The sequence below is a fragment of the Zeugodacus cucurbitae genome, chromosome 3 (assembly GCF_028554725.1).
Source record: "Zeugodacus cucurbitae isolate PBARC_wt_2022May chromosome 3, idZeuCucr1.2, whole genome shotgun sequence".
In the NCBI taxonomy this organism is placed as follows: domain Eukaryota; kingdom Metazoa; phylum Arthropoda; class Insecta; order Diptera; family Tephritidae; genus Zeugodacus; species Zeugodacus cucurbitae.
In genome coordinates this window covers 72,747,168-72,763,922 of record NC_071668.1, presented here as the reverse complement: position 1 = coordinate 72,763,922, position 16,755 = coordinate 72,747,168, and the positions used below count along the sequence as shown (strand labels likewise).

General features: G+C 34.2%; 1 protein-coding gene across 1 annotated transcript in view; it reads left to right on the top strand.

Annotated features, from left to right (window-relative positions):
* Positions 1-16,755, top strand: part of LOC114804412 (uncharacterized) — a 109,566-nt gene that overhangs the window by 67,381 nt on the left and 25,430 nt on the right. Inside the window, exon 3 of the mRNA XM_054227443.1 lies at positions 3,381-3,430. The gene's annotated coding sequence lies outside the window, so the exon portion shown is untranslated. The remainder of the gene's footprint in view (positions 1-3,380; positions 3,431-16,755) is intronic.

Below are 16,755 nucleotides of genomic sequence, written 5' to 3'. Positions count from 1 at the left end.
TACATAACCTGCAAAAACTAAACACACTTACACATGCAACCAAGCATCCAATGTAATATTGTCTGCACTTTACTGTTCGTCTCTGTGTTCCGTTTCGAATGTATTAGAATTCTTCACAGTTTCCGAGTGACCTTTGAAAGAGCCCCTTCTAGCGTTTTAGCCAGCAATGACAATCATAAACAGTGAGTGCCAGTGCGTGCTGGCATACAAATTGTCTGCACTGCCACGCACAAACAATAGCAGCAATTCACCACAAAGATAAACAAAACCAACAAAAGTAACTACAAAGTGATTGTACATAAAAAGTAATGTCATTTAGTTGGCAACGCTGCGGAAGCAAGGCCCTGCACATTCATTTTGGCAAATGTCAACTGCTGCCAGCTGTTGTTGCTAATATTTTCATCAACACTGTGCTATTGTTGTTTTTGTTGTTGATACATAATATTTAGTATTTGATGTTTTTGCTTTTAAGCGCTTTGGTTGTTGTTACCTACTGTACAGGCGCCCAGCCAAGTGTGCTGACCAATTTGCATGCATAAAATACATTCAGTTGAGTGGTGTAGGCTTTTAGGCGCTCAAGCGTATGACGGAAGTGTTTAAAATGCTGCAGCATAGTGTGGCCATTAAAGTTTAGGTGAATGGAATTTGGTAGTACAATATGGGTGAAGAGTGGGTTTTTGAAGCGTAAGTGTTTGAAGGTACAATGTAGTGAGTGTGAAAGGTATGTTGAGGGGAAATTCGGGGAAAGAAGTATATTGAAAGTAACATCTCTCGTAAAGTTCTTAAAAATTGTGCTGCTGAATTATTCAATTGGAAATATTTTAGCAGATTTTTTTTTTTGGTGATTTGAATGAAAGATAAGTGAGCATAAGAATTATGTAGTGCAGTAGTCCAGTGACAAAATAAAAGTATATAGACTCGAAAATTCCAGAAGCAGATTTAAAAAAATTAAAAAAAAAATTATAATATTGTTTGCATATTAATAACATGCAAAAATTTGGAAAAAATATATGCGCTTATAAAAAATATTTGCACCTTAGGGTGGTTCTAAATATCAGAATCTTAAGATTTTCAATAAAAAATTATATTTAATCCCGGAAATACTTAAATTCTCCTTTATTTTAGGATATAAAATAGAAATATATGCGCTCATAAAAAATATCTGTACATTAGGGTGGTTCTAAAAAATCACACCTTTATGATATTCCAAAAAAATTCGAATCCCTAAAAGAAAAAAAATTAGGATACCAAATAAGAATTTTAATTTCGATCAAAGTCGCTTTAAGCATACCGATCTGCCGATAGTCTCCTAAACTAAAGTACCACCCTAACAACCAAAATTTTTTTTATTTTATTAAGCCATCGCAAAAGGTAGGCTAAAAAAATCTCAAACCCCTAAATATTTAATTTTAAAATTAAATACACGCAAATAAAATATTACCCATTGCGGTTTTGCGGTTTATGTGAAATGTAGCTTACTCTTGTGGTGCGCATAGAATGGTGTACCGCACAGCAACAACAGCAAATGTAAAATTCGTTTTAAATGAGCATTATACCGCTAGTGAATCTCTTTCTAGAATTTGGAATTACATTGAAGAACTCTATTTGCTTTATTCGCGTGTGTGCACATACATATATGTATTTGTACTTCCTTTGCTTGTGTGTGTGTGTGGAAACTTAATTTTGTGGTCACTTTGATTGACTGTGTAGGGTGAACTGCTGTTTGTTTAAGACAAGCGTGATTAAGTGCTATGAAGCTGAAAGTAGTTTTCTGTATTGAATACAAATGTGAATATATATACAGTAACTCACACTCAAAATTGGACACTATATAAAACTGAAGGTCTTTCGTAGTGTCCCATTTTGAGTGTAAGTAACTGTATATAATTGTGAATATATCTCCATTTATATAATATATGTGCAGAGGAATTATGTAAGAAATATGCAAGATTGACCTGGTTTATGAAAACCTAAAATTTAGATTTATCTATGACATATTTAATAATTAGAATGTACAACAACAACAATAAAATATTTCAGATTATATTCCTCAACACGCATAATTTCCACGCCATTGCTTCCCTTCGAAATACATATACATATACTGACATATATATATATATATAGTTCCTGTTACTCCTGGAAGGAGCATAGGACCACAAATACCATAAAAATAAAAACTTTGATTTTTTTATTTTCGGTTGGAAATATTTTCCATTTCACACGCCATGTTTACTCCTCAGGGTGAAAAGTTTTGTATATATTCATATTTTAGTGTTGCTTGTGTATTTATTTGTTATTGAGGTCATTCGTTGCCGTTATGCGGCTTCCTATTTTGCACGTGTCTTATAAAATTTCAAATTTTCAATTAAATTGTCTATTGTGTTAATGCACGAGCGCAAATGGAAGAATTAATTTTGCAGACAGTTGTCGATTGTTCGCACAAAGCGCGGTCTTAGCAGCTAATTTAACTTGAATTTTCAATTTAGCTGTGGATGAAAAGGAACTAATGTTAAAATAAACTTCATAATTGTTTTTTAGAAAAGGGGAAAACAGATTAGACGGATCGATTTCTTTTTTAACTTTTAGTATTAAAAAATATGCTCCAAAAATTTTATATTGGGCCTAATCTTTGAATCCGCTGCGAATTCGATTTCGATACGATAAAGATTTTCGATCGAAAATGTTCATGCAATCATTGATTCCGTCGATAAACTGCTTTACCACAAAGTGAGAACATAAAACTGTTTTATCGACAAATGCGACAAATTTGAAAAAGTGTCTGTGCTTTTTTATTTATTAAAATAATTAAAACTGAAATTTAACTATTGAGAAATTTCTTCCATAAAAATATTTATTTCTCCTGAGGCTCTTTGAGAAAATTCTTTCGCTATTCCGAGTAGGCAACTTTATATCGCTTTTAAACATTTTTAATTTATTTTTGTTAGTCCGTTTTTGTCTCTCGTCCTTAAAATACCCATTTAAAACATGATTTAGTCCGTCATCAGTAATTGTTTACATAAAAACTTTCAAATGGTTTATTTCTTTTACATTTTCGCAACTCATTCACCAACGGATAAATTTCGAGCAAAATTTTCGATTTTGCGGATTCAATGATTTCGTAATTAGCGACATCTATTAGCAGCGGAATGTATTTTTTCGAGTCGGTAAGTGATGTGATCGTAAATTTTATTTTCGATACGGATGCAATAATTAGGCCCATTAAATTCCGCTGGTTCTCGATACGTTCTGTTGTTATAAGCCATTAAATCGTCTCGAGCCTTATTTGAATCTTTTTATAATACGTAAAACATCATTTATCTCAAAAACAAAGAAAGAACAAACACTTCATTATATATTTTTCATTTCACTTTTTTCAGATTCTCCATTTTGTGCAAAAATAAAGATTTCTTGAGATCATAAGCTCCAAGTAAGTAATTTCTATGCAAAAGTAGAGATACAACTATATAAAATATTTCGAAAATCATAAACAAATATTTCAACCATTCAAACATTTTGAAGGGAGAACCTGAAATTCTTTTCTAACTGTATCCTTTCAATTATTTAACAATAATCTCCATATGATATGTATTCATATGGAGTAACTGAAGATCACCTACCTTCTTCCCACTAACCCCATTTAATAACCAGTTTGATTCTCTTGATTTCTCACTATAACGGTATAGTTTTATATTTATTAGGTACTAGGTGAACAGGTATTCAAATGCTCAATATTCCATAGTGACTAAGTGATAAGATACCAAGGATTAAATATCCGGAACATATAGGACCTATAGTAAATATATATTTATATCGGTGCAAGTAAAACCAATTTTTTTCGGATATTTTTTTTCAAAATATCAGACTCTGTGATATATTGGTTGGCAAATATCTCCCTATAAAAAGTGTTAAAGTTAGGGATGCAAACATCGTAAAATGAAACATCGGTGGTTCGATGTATCGATGTTTTTTCAAAACCCATCGAAATCAAAAACATCGGCCATTAAAACATCGATACATAGAAACATCGATGTATTTTTGAACTTTTTTAACTTATTTTATATTTATTATGAAAATGGGATACAGAAGCAGAAGCATAAATAAATGAAATGTAGTACGCCTTAAGTTGATACATTTTATTTCACTTAGCATTATATGTCTGTTAAAGTTTTTTCTCAATAAATAACAGAATTTCAAAACAACGATATGGAAAATGTTTTCACTGTCATTTCTTTTCGATTTTACTTCTGCGTGATAGTTGCCTTGGGTTTAGAAAACAGTCGTTTACTCGGCACTGAAGAGGCTACAATGTCTAAATATTAATAAGCCTATTTATACAACTCCGGAAACACAGTATTCATGTCAACCCAAACTCTATTGGCTTCTGATTGGTAGGGGTAACAGCCGAGATACACTTTCTCTTCAACCTTCCGTCCCTGTAATTGTAGATAAATTTGACAGCTTACATTTCACCTTTTGGTGGACCAAATGTTTATTCTGGTTCCAAACATCAAAGGAGTATTCCGTTTCACACTCATCCGAAGATTGCGTTGTATCAGCGCGATTAATTTTCTATGAAACAAAAAAAGTATTTCCTTTAGCCCTAGCATCTTTAAAATGAAGTAATTTGAATCTCTGATCCACCGCAGTAGCCTACGCCAGAATTATGTAAATTGTATAAATAAATCATAAAAGTAACCACAGGTCCAAGCGCACATTCCCTTAACGAATTCTCCGTATTTTAGAGGGTTTCGGGTTAATATCCGAAAAAGTGTGAAGGTGTGAAGTAAAATTTGTACATAAAACATCGTTGAAAGTGACATCGATGCATCGATGTTTTTAGATTCGAGACATCGATGGCTAACATCGATGCTTTTTGACGAAAACATCGATGTTTCAAAAACATCGATACATCGTTTGCATCCCTAGTTACAGCGATCGTATTTAGTTCAAATATGCGACGTTTCGTTCGATAATCTGTTTCCATCTAGATTGCAACTTCATAATACCCCCCTCGTAGAAGCCCCCCTCTTTATTTGCGAAGAACTTGTACAGCCACTTTTCACAAGCCTCTTTTGAGTTCAACTTCACACTACAAAGGGCGTTCGCAAAGAACAGGAACAGGTGATAATTACTTGTCGCTATGTCCGGGCTATATGCGGAGGATGCGATAAAACCTGCCATCCGAGTTCTGCTTCTGACGAGTCATCAACGAAGAGTGTGGTCTGGCGTTGTCCTGGTGGAACACTACACCCTTCCTGTCGGATAATTCTGGACGCTTCTGGTCGATCGCCTGCTTCAAGCGGTTCGGTTGTTTCCAGTAGATGGTAGAATTAAGCGTCTGGTCATATGGGAGAAGCTCATAGTAAATGATTCCTTTCGAATTCCACCAAACATACAGCAAAACCTTCCTGGCAATTCCGGCATGGCCACTGTTTGGGACGATTCACCTGCCTTCGACCAAGACTTTTTGCTTGATATTGTGGTATGTGATCCATTTTTCATCGCCAATCACCATCCGCTTTAAAAATGCGTCGACTACATTCCGTTTAAGCGGCATATCGCAGACATTGATTCGGTCCATACGGTTTTTTTTTTGCGGCAAACCATGCGGCACCCAAACATCAAGCTTTTTTGTGTATCCAGCCTTCTGCAGACGGCTTAAAATGGTTTGGTGACTAACTCCCATCTCCTGGGCAATGTCACGAAATGCCACATGCCGGTCTAACTCGATGTTTTCCATGATTTGATCGGTATTCATCGTCACAATTCTTGTTATATTTTAAGCATAAATGTTAAAAAATTATCTAAGTTAAAATTTTTCCCAGAGATTTGTGAAGTCCAGAGCACGTTATCCAAATGTTGAACTCAAAGAAACACCTTTGATATAATTTTCCTGCCAAGTAAACATATTTTTCTAACTTAATGTAAAATTAGATAAGTAAATAATCGCAATAACCTTTAAAAGTATGCATCTAAATGGACAATTAAAGCTTTCAAGTTTTTATTGGATTCAAAGAATTTCACTTCTCATCATCATACCACAACCCAAAAACGCTCAGCGTAATTTCCAACAAGTATCACTCTCGCCAACTGGAAATGAGCGCATATCCCTTACATCCAATATCCGTCGGCACAATGCTTTGCTGCGGCCATTCGACAACGTCATTTATCAATGTCAACAGCCGCAAGAGTTGCCGTTAGTATGTAGTAGCGCCACCAACACGACCGTTATAGTAGCCACGAGCGCTGCTTATTAGCCGCGAAAGATATGCGCTTCGCCGGTCCTGACCCAGCCAGCGGACGCGAAGCGAATGTGGGCAGTGAATATTTTCCGCTTGAATCGATAGATAAACGCTCGTGACGACAAAGGCTCACTGCCTTTTCCGACTTTGTTGCATTTGTTGTTGTTGGTGCGCAACGAAAGCTCAACTGAAGCGTGGTGAAGGCAAAAAGCCAAAACAAAAATGCAGATTTGCAAAGTAAGCAAGAGTTAGACAAAAAAGAAAACAACAATAACAACGAGTAACGAAGAGGAAACACGCCATCAGCGGAAGACGAACGCTTTGGCATTCAAATGGCGCAGTCAACTGCGTAGTGAAATTAGCTGTGCATAGCTTATTGGGTAACAATGTAGTTGTTGTTGTTGTTGCTATTGCTGATGCTGTTGACAGTTTGTTGGCAATGCTCCCAACGTTGTTGTTGTTGTTCTTATGCTTTATATTCTTTTAAGTGTGTGTGTGTTTTTGTTGTATTCTACTATCGCATTGCAGCGCTAATTTGCATGAAATGCGATTGCCAGCGCTTTCGTTTGCCAGCTGCGCAAGCTCAGCTTAAACCACACTCACACACACAAATTTAGACTACAAAGCTCCCGACAGTGTGTGCGCTCGAATGCATGCGAAAGAAATTGTCGCCAGAGAACTAGAAATACGAGTAAACACATTTGCATAATTTCAGGCTACGGCGCATTGTAAATGAAATAATGTTGCTGTGTCAGTTGCATACTTTTCGGCGTGCGTACGTTTGTACTCGTGTATCTTACGGCTAGTGGCGAAATTGCAACCAGCAAATGTCATGTCGAATTTTGTGAATTCCGTTTTTTATGTATATGGAAATTGCGCACAAATGTAGGCAACGTGTGTGCCAATGCGTGGTAAAGTTTCAAATCCCGTCGAAATGCGCAAAGGTTTCGTTTTGATTTTCACAGCAACTCATTTTGGCTTTAATGAGTAGATATGCATGTTGAAATTGGAGTCTGCCTGCGTTGGTTGTTATACGCGCACGGCAAGCTGTCGTTTGTAGGCTCCTAAAATTGCACCACAAATTTGAGCAGCTTGCCGGATTCGCGCGACGCTTGACTGCCTCGCATTGGCATAAAGCCTATTTCATTATAAGCAAATGCAAAGGATCTGTGTTTATAAACTATGGCAAATAGTATAGCCTACAGTTAGGCGGATTTTCGTTTCAACGCTTACGTGAAAATGAGCAGCGGCCATAAAGTTAGATGTGTGTGCACGTGACAGCTTGTTGTTGGTAGAAGTATTAGTGGAAGTGGTTAATATACTTTAATGAAAGCTGTGGCGCCAAAAGGTAGGCTTTCTACTCGTTTTAGACAGTCACACGTGGCATATAAGCTACAATATTTTATTTCGAAAAATTTTCGAAGTTGTAGCGCTTTTGTAATTAAAGCGTATCGCATTTACAGTTCTCTGAATAATGTGCAATGATTTATTTGTTTATAATTTTTACCGTAATTTGCTTCCTAAAGGTAGGCAATATTTTTTTAAATAGTTGGAATTAATAACCCTGGAAAGTATGCAGTGAATTGGTAATATATAATTATTATTTTTTGATGTGCTGCTAAATGTAGGCAATGATTTATTCAAAATCTGTTGTATGTTTTATAATTCTTTAGAAGACAATATTCTATAAAGTTGCCGGAATCTTTATATTCATGACCATATCTGTATCAATATTATGAGGAATATTCCACTCTTATACTACTCACTCTGTAGTGACAGTATGGCTTTATAATCTAACCTTTTTTCTTGGAAACCAATTCAAAAGAATACAAGTTTTTAAAATGCCCAAGACACTTAATATTTTCGATAATGGACGACTTTGAATGTGGACATATGGAATTTGATTTTGTTTACGGAAAGATACATCTCGGAGTATTTCGGTGTGGGGTTTTCCGCCATCGATTCTTCAAATTTAGTTCTTAGTATTTAATATAAAAGTTCAATCACATCATTACTCATAATTTTAGGCTGGATTATAATTATATAATTTTAATTTCATACCTAAAGCAACACTATAGGAAAGCCTGTATGTAGGCTACATCTAAAGAGTGACAGCTTTTATCACATATTCTTAAACCAATAAAAATTTCTATTCCAAGTAAAATTCAATTACAACTGAGAATTTTTTAATTTTAAATGCTAATAAAATATTAGGAAATTTTGACAAAGGAAATTCTTTAAATATTCACTTGCATATGAGCATTTCCAACGGTCGCGAACCGTACGTTCGCACGCATTTAAAGTTCAAAAAACAAGGAAAACATAAATTTGTCTTATATTTTTTTATGTTTCGATAGCATTTTGCTAGGTCTTTCTTTGGTGCAAAAGGTAGGATCTTTCGATATTTATTTTTTAATATATTAGCGGAAAACATGCGGTCGCGAACATACGAATAATTTAAGTTGCTTTTCGGTGCAACTAGAAAAACGCAAAAAATAGCGAAATGGAACAAGATATTCTAAAAGGATTAATTAATATTAAATTGGAATAAAGTAACTTCCTCCTAACTAATTGCACGCTGAAATTTGTCCATTGGTTTTTTATTTATAAGGATGAGTACCGGTCGCGAACGTACAATTTTTCAATCAAGTTTTTATTTGGATTTTGGAAACTTTTCTTTAATAAAGCAAACTAATATTCCTTTTATTGATTGAAAAGATATAAACATATATAATATCCTTCCATTTTCGATATAAAGTTGGAGATATCTCGAAAATTTTATTAGCTCCAATATATAAAATTTTAATTTCAGTAATGTGCTCTTGCGCACAATTGTAAAAAGAGATTTTTTTTCAGATTTTTCTTTTCACAACTGCTCCAACGCCATCGACTGCACCTTTACCATGTGACGTTGCAAAATAGTTCCACTCAAGTTTTTTACAACCAAATTCGGCCAGTAAATCAGGTAAACTCCAAGCAATAAACTTTTTTTTAAATTGACTACTACTTCCGTCCGAGAAAACGAAAATACTTTCAAATTCGCCATGCTGTTTTTTATCTCTTGAATAAGCTTCGTTATGAAAACGTAAACATCGATTTTGCTGTGATTTAAACTATCACTAATTACTGCAAACGACTTAGTTTCATTAAACATCCAAGGTACGCAAGTAAAAAAGTTGCTTATAGTTGAAATGTGCGCTTTGAATTTCATTTTGGCACACCAGCCTATAATTTTCCGCAAAATCTATTTGTAGGACTAGTACCCCAGGCGTGATATTTTTCCTTACGTTTTCAAAATAATTTTGTTGTGCTCGCTTTACAAAGAAATGTTGCTTGAAAATTGGCAGTTAAACTTGTAGTTCATGGAGCAAGTCCGATAACGCAGCAACAGTGCAAGTCAAAATTACACGATCGCTCACTTTCCTCAAGTACTGCCATTTAACATTTGCGTCCATTTTTGACAAGTATTTTAGCGGCACAATATCTTTTACATCTTTTGTACACTTTTCGCAATCGTTTGCCATACAATTTTCATTAGAATATTTGTTTAGAAACAAATCAATACTTACGGTCGCGAACGTACGAAATTTTGAAAATCGAAATAAAAAGTTTGATGCACTGTTTACCTAAAGTAATTTTGTTTTTTGATTAGGGATGCTTAACTTGCTTTAATCGTGTTTTTTTAGGCACCAGTTTGCACTCAATGTGAAGTAATACCAATAAATGACGTTTTTGGTCGCGAACGTACGATTAGATCGTAGATAATAAGCGAAATAAAAATTTACCGTTATTCGATTTTTGTTTTGCACCTTTGCATTGTTATCTTCTTATTTGGTATTAATAAAGATATTTTGTGGAAAAGTACAACCATAACATAAGTTATTCATATAAAATAACTCAAGAGAAAAATTACTTGTAGAGTAGCTCAAAGTAAAAACAAATAAGTTTTCAGGTTTCAGGTCAAAATTTTCATGAAAATACCAGAGAGAGGTTATGAAAACATTATATTCATAAAATTTAAACATCTTTGTAAAATCTTATTAAAAAAAATTTTGTCTTTATTAACATTTTAATTTTTGGGCCTGGTTGACGATTCTGTGGAAATGCTCATATACCTTATTTCTGTTGAGTTTCTATGACTTTGATCTTCTAAGTACGCGCTGACACATGCAAACAGCTTTAACTCGCTAAAAATAACGGAAATAAATAAAAAGGTTTAGATAGGAATATGAACAACATAAACAGTATCTTGTCTATCAATATTTAAATATTTATCAATGCTTTCTTACATGTTTCAAAATATTTCTACCCGTGGTATTGCACTGTATTAACTGCCAGCTCCCACTCATGCTGCATTATTTAGTGTACTTTTAGGCGCACAAGCATTTAATGAAATGCACGCTTTAATGCTCAAAGCAAATGCGTAGCAACACAATTGGAGCTACATACATACAGACATAAATGTATTTAAATAATAAATGCACGCTTACAAGGAACTCCATACAAAAATATATTTATGTGGCGTATGAGTGACGCGTTATTGTCAGCTGTTTACAGTTGTACGAGTATACGTTGATAGGATGAGTGGTGGCACGTTCACAACGCTGGCGAAAGCATTTAAAATGTGTTTAACGTTAAAAATAAAATCTTTGATTGATGCTTGAGTTTGCTTTCTCACAGTTCACGTGATTTGGTTGTTAAATTCTTAAATATAAGTAGTGTGTCTGTATTGGAGTATTTTGAAAAAATGTCATAAAAGGTGCTTTTTAAACAGAATATTATTTATATAAGAGACGAATATAAGTATTTTAGTATCTTTTTGAACATTTCTGAGAAAAAAAGATATATTAAGGGTGATGATTTCGTATTATAGAATTTTCTGGAATAACAGCTGTCAAACTAGTTGTCAAAGGGAATTTTTGCTTTTGAAGTTGTTGTCCAGAATACTCTCAAATAATATGAAATAAATTTTAACTGGAATAACATATTAATATAAGTATTTTTGTGTAATTTTAGTAATTTTTATGTAAACAAAATATATATAAAAGGGTTCTTTTTTAGTGATTTAGAATATTTGAGAATAACCACTGTCTGCTGACTGTTTAAAAATCGTCAAAAATCATTTCCAAAATTTGCTTTCCGAAAACTCAACTTCTATTGTCAAGAAATAAGCAGTTCAATTCCTATAAATTACATAATTTTCTTTACTCTGATGTGGTCAAAATATTAGCCACTTCATTTATCTAAAGTATTTTATTTTCAATAAAAATTTTATAAAATGTATCTACATATTTATACATCTAAAAAACACACTATAGAACGTTTTCCAAAAAAGTAAAACCAGAAAAAATTAAGTAAAAAATTCCGAAAATATTTTTATAGATTTATTCTTTTTCATATTTTTTATATAAAACAAGTAAGTAAAGGCTAAGTTCGGGTGCGACCGAACATTTTCCACTCTCACTAATTTTCTCCACCATGCTACACTATATCCTAGACTATATGCTCACTTAATTTTGCTAAGATATCTAACATATTAACCGATATATGCGGAATAAAGCCCGCACATAATTAGGTATATGGGACCTAGGGGAAGTTCTGATCCGATTTTAATAATTTTTGGAACAGAGACACACAATTAGGAGAAAAAAATTTCCTCTAATTTAAATTAAAATATCTGAAAGATTTCCTGATATTTTCGGTGAAAAATTACCCTTAGGCACTGAGTTCTTCATGTAGATATCCAGGGCATTGAAAAGTTATAGTTCGATTTCGAAAATGTTTCCATAAGTGAAGCCAGAGATGATATGCACTATTTGTGTAAAGTTTTATTCCGCTATCTTCATCGGTTCCTTATGTATACATTATAAAGTGAACGAATCAGATGGAATTCAAAATTGAGTTATATGGGAAGTTGTCGTCGTTATGAACCGATTTCATCCATTTTTCACATGTGTCATCAGGGTGTCAGGAAAGTATTATATACCGAATTTCATTGAAATCGGTCGAGTAGTTCCTGAGATATGGTTTTTTACCCATAAGTGGGCGACGCCATGCCCATTTCCATTTTGACCTGAGTACAGCTTCCATTTGCCATTTCTTATGCAAAATTTGGTGTTTCTGACGTTTTTCGTGAGTGAGTTAACCCACTTTTAGTAATTTTCAACCTAACCTTTGTATGGGAGGTGGGCGTGGTTATTATCCGATTTCTTTCATTTTTGGACTGTATAAGGAAATGGATGAAGGAAACGACTGTAAAAAGTTTGGTTCATATAGCTTTTTTGGTTTGCAAGGCATATACAAAAAACCTATTTGGACGCGGAGCCACGCCCACTTAAAAAAAATTGCATCCAAGTATGCCCCTTCCTAGAACAATCCTTTTATTTCCATAGCTTTATTTATGGCTTAGTTATGACACTTTATGTGTTTTCGGTTTTCTCCATTTTGTGGGCGTGGCAGTGGACCGATTTTGCCCATCTTCGAAAGCAACCTCCTCAGGGTGCCAAGGAATATGTGTTCCAAGTTTCATTAAGATATCTCAAGTTATCGATTCCAACTCCACTCGTCATTCTGATAATTTATATATACATAACCCCATGTCTAACACTTTTATTTCTTGATGACACAAACAACCGTTATGTGAATAAAACTATAATACTCTGTGCAAAATGTTGCGAGAGTATAAAAATAATTTGTACTCTGAAACACCTACATATTATTTTGTCCTATTCTTTTATACATTTTTTTGAAGCTTCACTCTTATTTACTTATACTGTAAGACAAAGCTTAATAAATTTTAGCATAGAAATACATTCCATAAATTTTATTTTGTCTGCTCTTTTAGCCTGCGGTTGAGCATCAATGAGTTGAGTCCCTTTTTTGTGTGGCTTAAATGCGGTAAATATGAAAAATTCATAAATTTTAATTTTATATGCCACATGTCTGGGACATAGGCATGTACATGAGTGTAGGATATGTGAGTAAATAAAAAATAAAATAAAATTAGAGACACATAAGCACCTTTACATGAAAAATAAAAAGCTCTGAGGAATTGCGTTCGTTAATATGTATTTATACAAATTAGCCCCGAGCTCTTGGAAAATCATTTACATATTGATGGAAGCTAAACATAGTATATGATTGGTTTGTGGTTTCATTTGTTAATGAAAATTCCGTTTCAATCAAAGTAATAATGGTGAGGAAATGAGTGCTGTGGGGTATACCAAATACCAAGAAAAATGCTGCCACTGGCAAATAGTTCAACCCAAATAGCATAAATTCAATCAAATAAATTTTAGTTTTTTCAATGACCCTTCAAAATAAATAATTTGATTATTAAATATTTTTAACATTTTAATAAATATTTTTTATAAATTTTAATTAAGTCACAAGAATTTTAAGCACTTTTATATTTGATTGGTGTCTCAAAAGCACTATGCCCAATGCACAGTGGGACACTTTTGCAAGCACTTGATTGGTTGGGAGGGATAATTATTTCCACAAACTTTTCCATTCCCACTACCCTCAAATATTGCATCGCTCAGCAAACTTTCGCTTTTCCAATTACTACCCAATTAGTTATTTCAACACTTTTCTCATACCAATGAACACCTAACCTAATTGGTGCACAATGTCCAGTGGCTTGAGCGCAAATAAATTACTTTTATTTGTTAATAATGCTGCTGCTGCAAGAAAATTAACGCAATAAAAATGTAGAAAAAGCAAGCGAGAATGTCCATAGCGTAAAGATGAAAGACATTTTCGGTGCGTAAGAGCGCGCACGTGATTTGACTGCTAATCAGCGGTTGGTTATTTTGACATAAAGAAATACCAACCAAAAAAAAAATATCGAAAAAATATTGCTAAAATTACACAAATTGCTTGAATCCAGTCCGCAAACAACGTCTTCCAAACGCAGCGTAAACACAATGCGCAGTTCGTTCACCTTTGCGCGCCGGCGGTCTGCAAATTTGCATAGCTTCGCTATTGTTGTGCACCAACGCGTATACTTAACGCACGAAATTGGTTTTTTATGTAGTAAAACTTTTCAATTTGTTCATATAAATTACAATAATATGCCGAAGTGCCGGCAATAAAGGCCCGGGAAGCCTAAGTAAATGTGCGCGTTAATGTTGGCAAAGCATTAAAGTAAATACTTCTGCATGGTTTAATGCCCTGAAAAGTTTTCGATTGCTCGCTAATGACCGATTTTTTGCACTTTCTGTGAGGTTGTTAAGTTGTTTTCGTGCATGTTTTGTTAGTGTTTGGTGAAAAAGTTGATACTAACAAATTAACACATGTTTTGGTTGAGGTCCATTTAGGTGTATATGCTTCAGAAAACTTTCACATTTTAATGTTTTTAGGGAGTATCGATGAATAGTTTGTTTTTATTATTTAAGCTATTAAAATCATATTAAAATGTGGACATTATAATAAATAAGATTTTATTAGGTATAGTAAAAAACAAATCTGAAGCGAATCGTTGAATCACGGTGAGTCGACCCAAATGATGGCCAAGCCAGTATGTACGTGACAGCAAGGTTTTGCCATGTATTTGATGGGTTCGGATTGAAATCATCTACTATGAGCTGTTATCGTACAGCCAAACGCTTAATTAAAACCTGTACTGTCAACAATTAGACTGTCTGAAGGATGCCATTACCAAGGAGCAGCCATCTCGGAGCAATATGAAAGTGGTTGTGTTGCATTAGGACAATGCCAGCCTACAAACGTCGGTAGTGACTTGCCATAAGCTTTGGGAGCTTGTTTGGGAGAATCTTATACATCCACCTTATAGTTCGGACCAGGCAACGGCTGATTACTGGTTCTTCCAGTCTATAGCGAATGATTTTGCTGATGCAAAATTCAACTGAAGAGAGCGAAAAGGTTTTCTGTGAAAGTTCCATCATGAAAATATCTGCCAATTTGGAGAAGGGTTTCTATGAAAGTGTTCTATCATAAAATCGTCTTCAAAATACTAACAAGTTAATGAACAAAATGGTGCATGTTTGAACGATATCGTAATATTCTAACTATGCTAAACAAACCAGTCAATTTAGTGCAAGATTAATGGACCTAATATAACGATTAAAGTATTTAAAGTGTTAAAGCATATTTTAGTCCAGTGTGTTTAATTCGATGAGCATCTAGCATATAAAAAAGGTTATTATTGGAATTTTAATGCCAAATTAAGTAGTCTATTTATCAGTATTTGCGCAATGATTAATATTCGATTAAAAATTTAAAAAAGTAGTAACTTTGTGTACGGTTGATAATAATATAAACAAGTAAGGAAAGGCTAAGTTCGGTTGCAACCGAACATTTTATACTCTCGCAATTTATTGCCATATTTTTATTAAGAAAACAACACAAGTTGACCCATATATTCGGCATAAATATATTTCACAAATTAACCGATTTTTAAGCTATTAAGCTCATCGTATTTTTGAAAATCCTATATTCATATATAAGGGAAGTTATGACCCGATTTTAACCTATTCTGGGACAGAGACACACTATTAGAAGAAAAATATTTCCTCTGAATTAAATTAAGATAACTGAGAGATTTATCGAAATTTTCGGTGAAAAATTAACCTTAGGCACTGAGTTCTTCATATTCGATATCCGGGGCATTGAAAAGTTGTAGTCCGATTTCGGCATTTTTTTCAAAAGTGATGCCGCAGATCATACATCATCATCATACAGTATTTGTGCTAAGTTTTATTTCGCTATCTTCATTGGTTCCTTATGTATACATTATAAAGTGAAGGAATAAGATGAAATTCAAAAATGAGTTATATGGGAAGTTGTCGTGGTTGTCAACTGATTTCGTCCATTTTCCACACGTGTCATCAGGGTGTCAAGAAAATATTATATACCGAATTTCATTGAAATCGATCGAGTAGTTCCTGAGATATGGTTTTTGGCCCATAAGTGGGCGATGCCACGCCCATTTTCCATTTTGTAAAAAAATCTCAGTACAACATCCTTCTGCCATTTCTTATGTAAAATTTGGTGTTTCTGACGTTTCTCGTTAGTGAGTTAGTCATTTTCAACCTAACCTTTGTGTGGGAGGTGGGCGTGGTTATTATCCGATTTCTTTCATTTTTGGACTGTATAAGGAAACGGCTAAAATAAACGACTGCAGAAAGTTTGGTTTATATAGCTTTATTGGTTTGCGAGATATGTACAAAAAACTTAGTAGGGAGCGGGGTCACGCCCACTTTTCCAAAAAAATTACATTCAAATGTGCCCCTCCCTAATGCGATCCTCTGTTCCAAATTTTATTTTCATAACTTTATTTATGGCTTAGTTATAGCTCTTTATGTGTTTTTGGTTATCGCCATTTTGTGGGCGTGCCAGTGGTCCGATTCCGCCCATCTTCGAACTTAACCTTCTTATGGTGCCAAGGAACACGTGTTCCAAGATATCTCAATGTTTACTCAAGTTATCCGTTGCACGGACAGACGGACGGGCGGACAGACATACATCCGGATTTCAACTCGTCTCG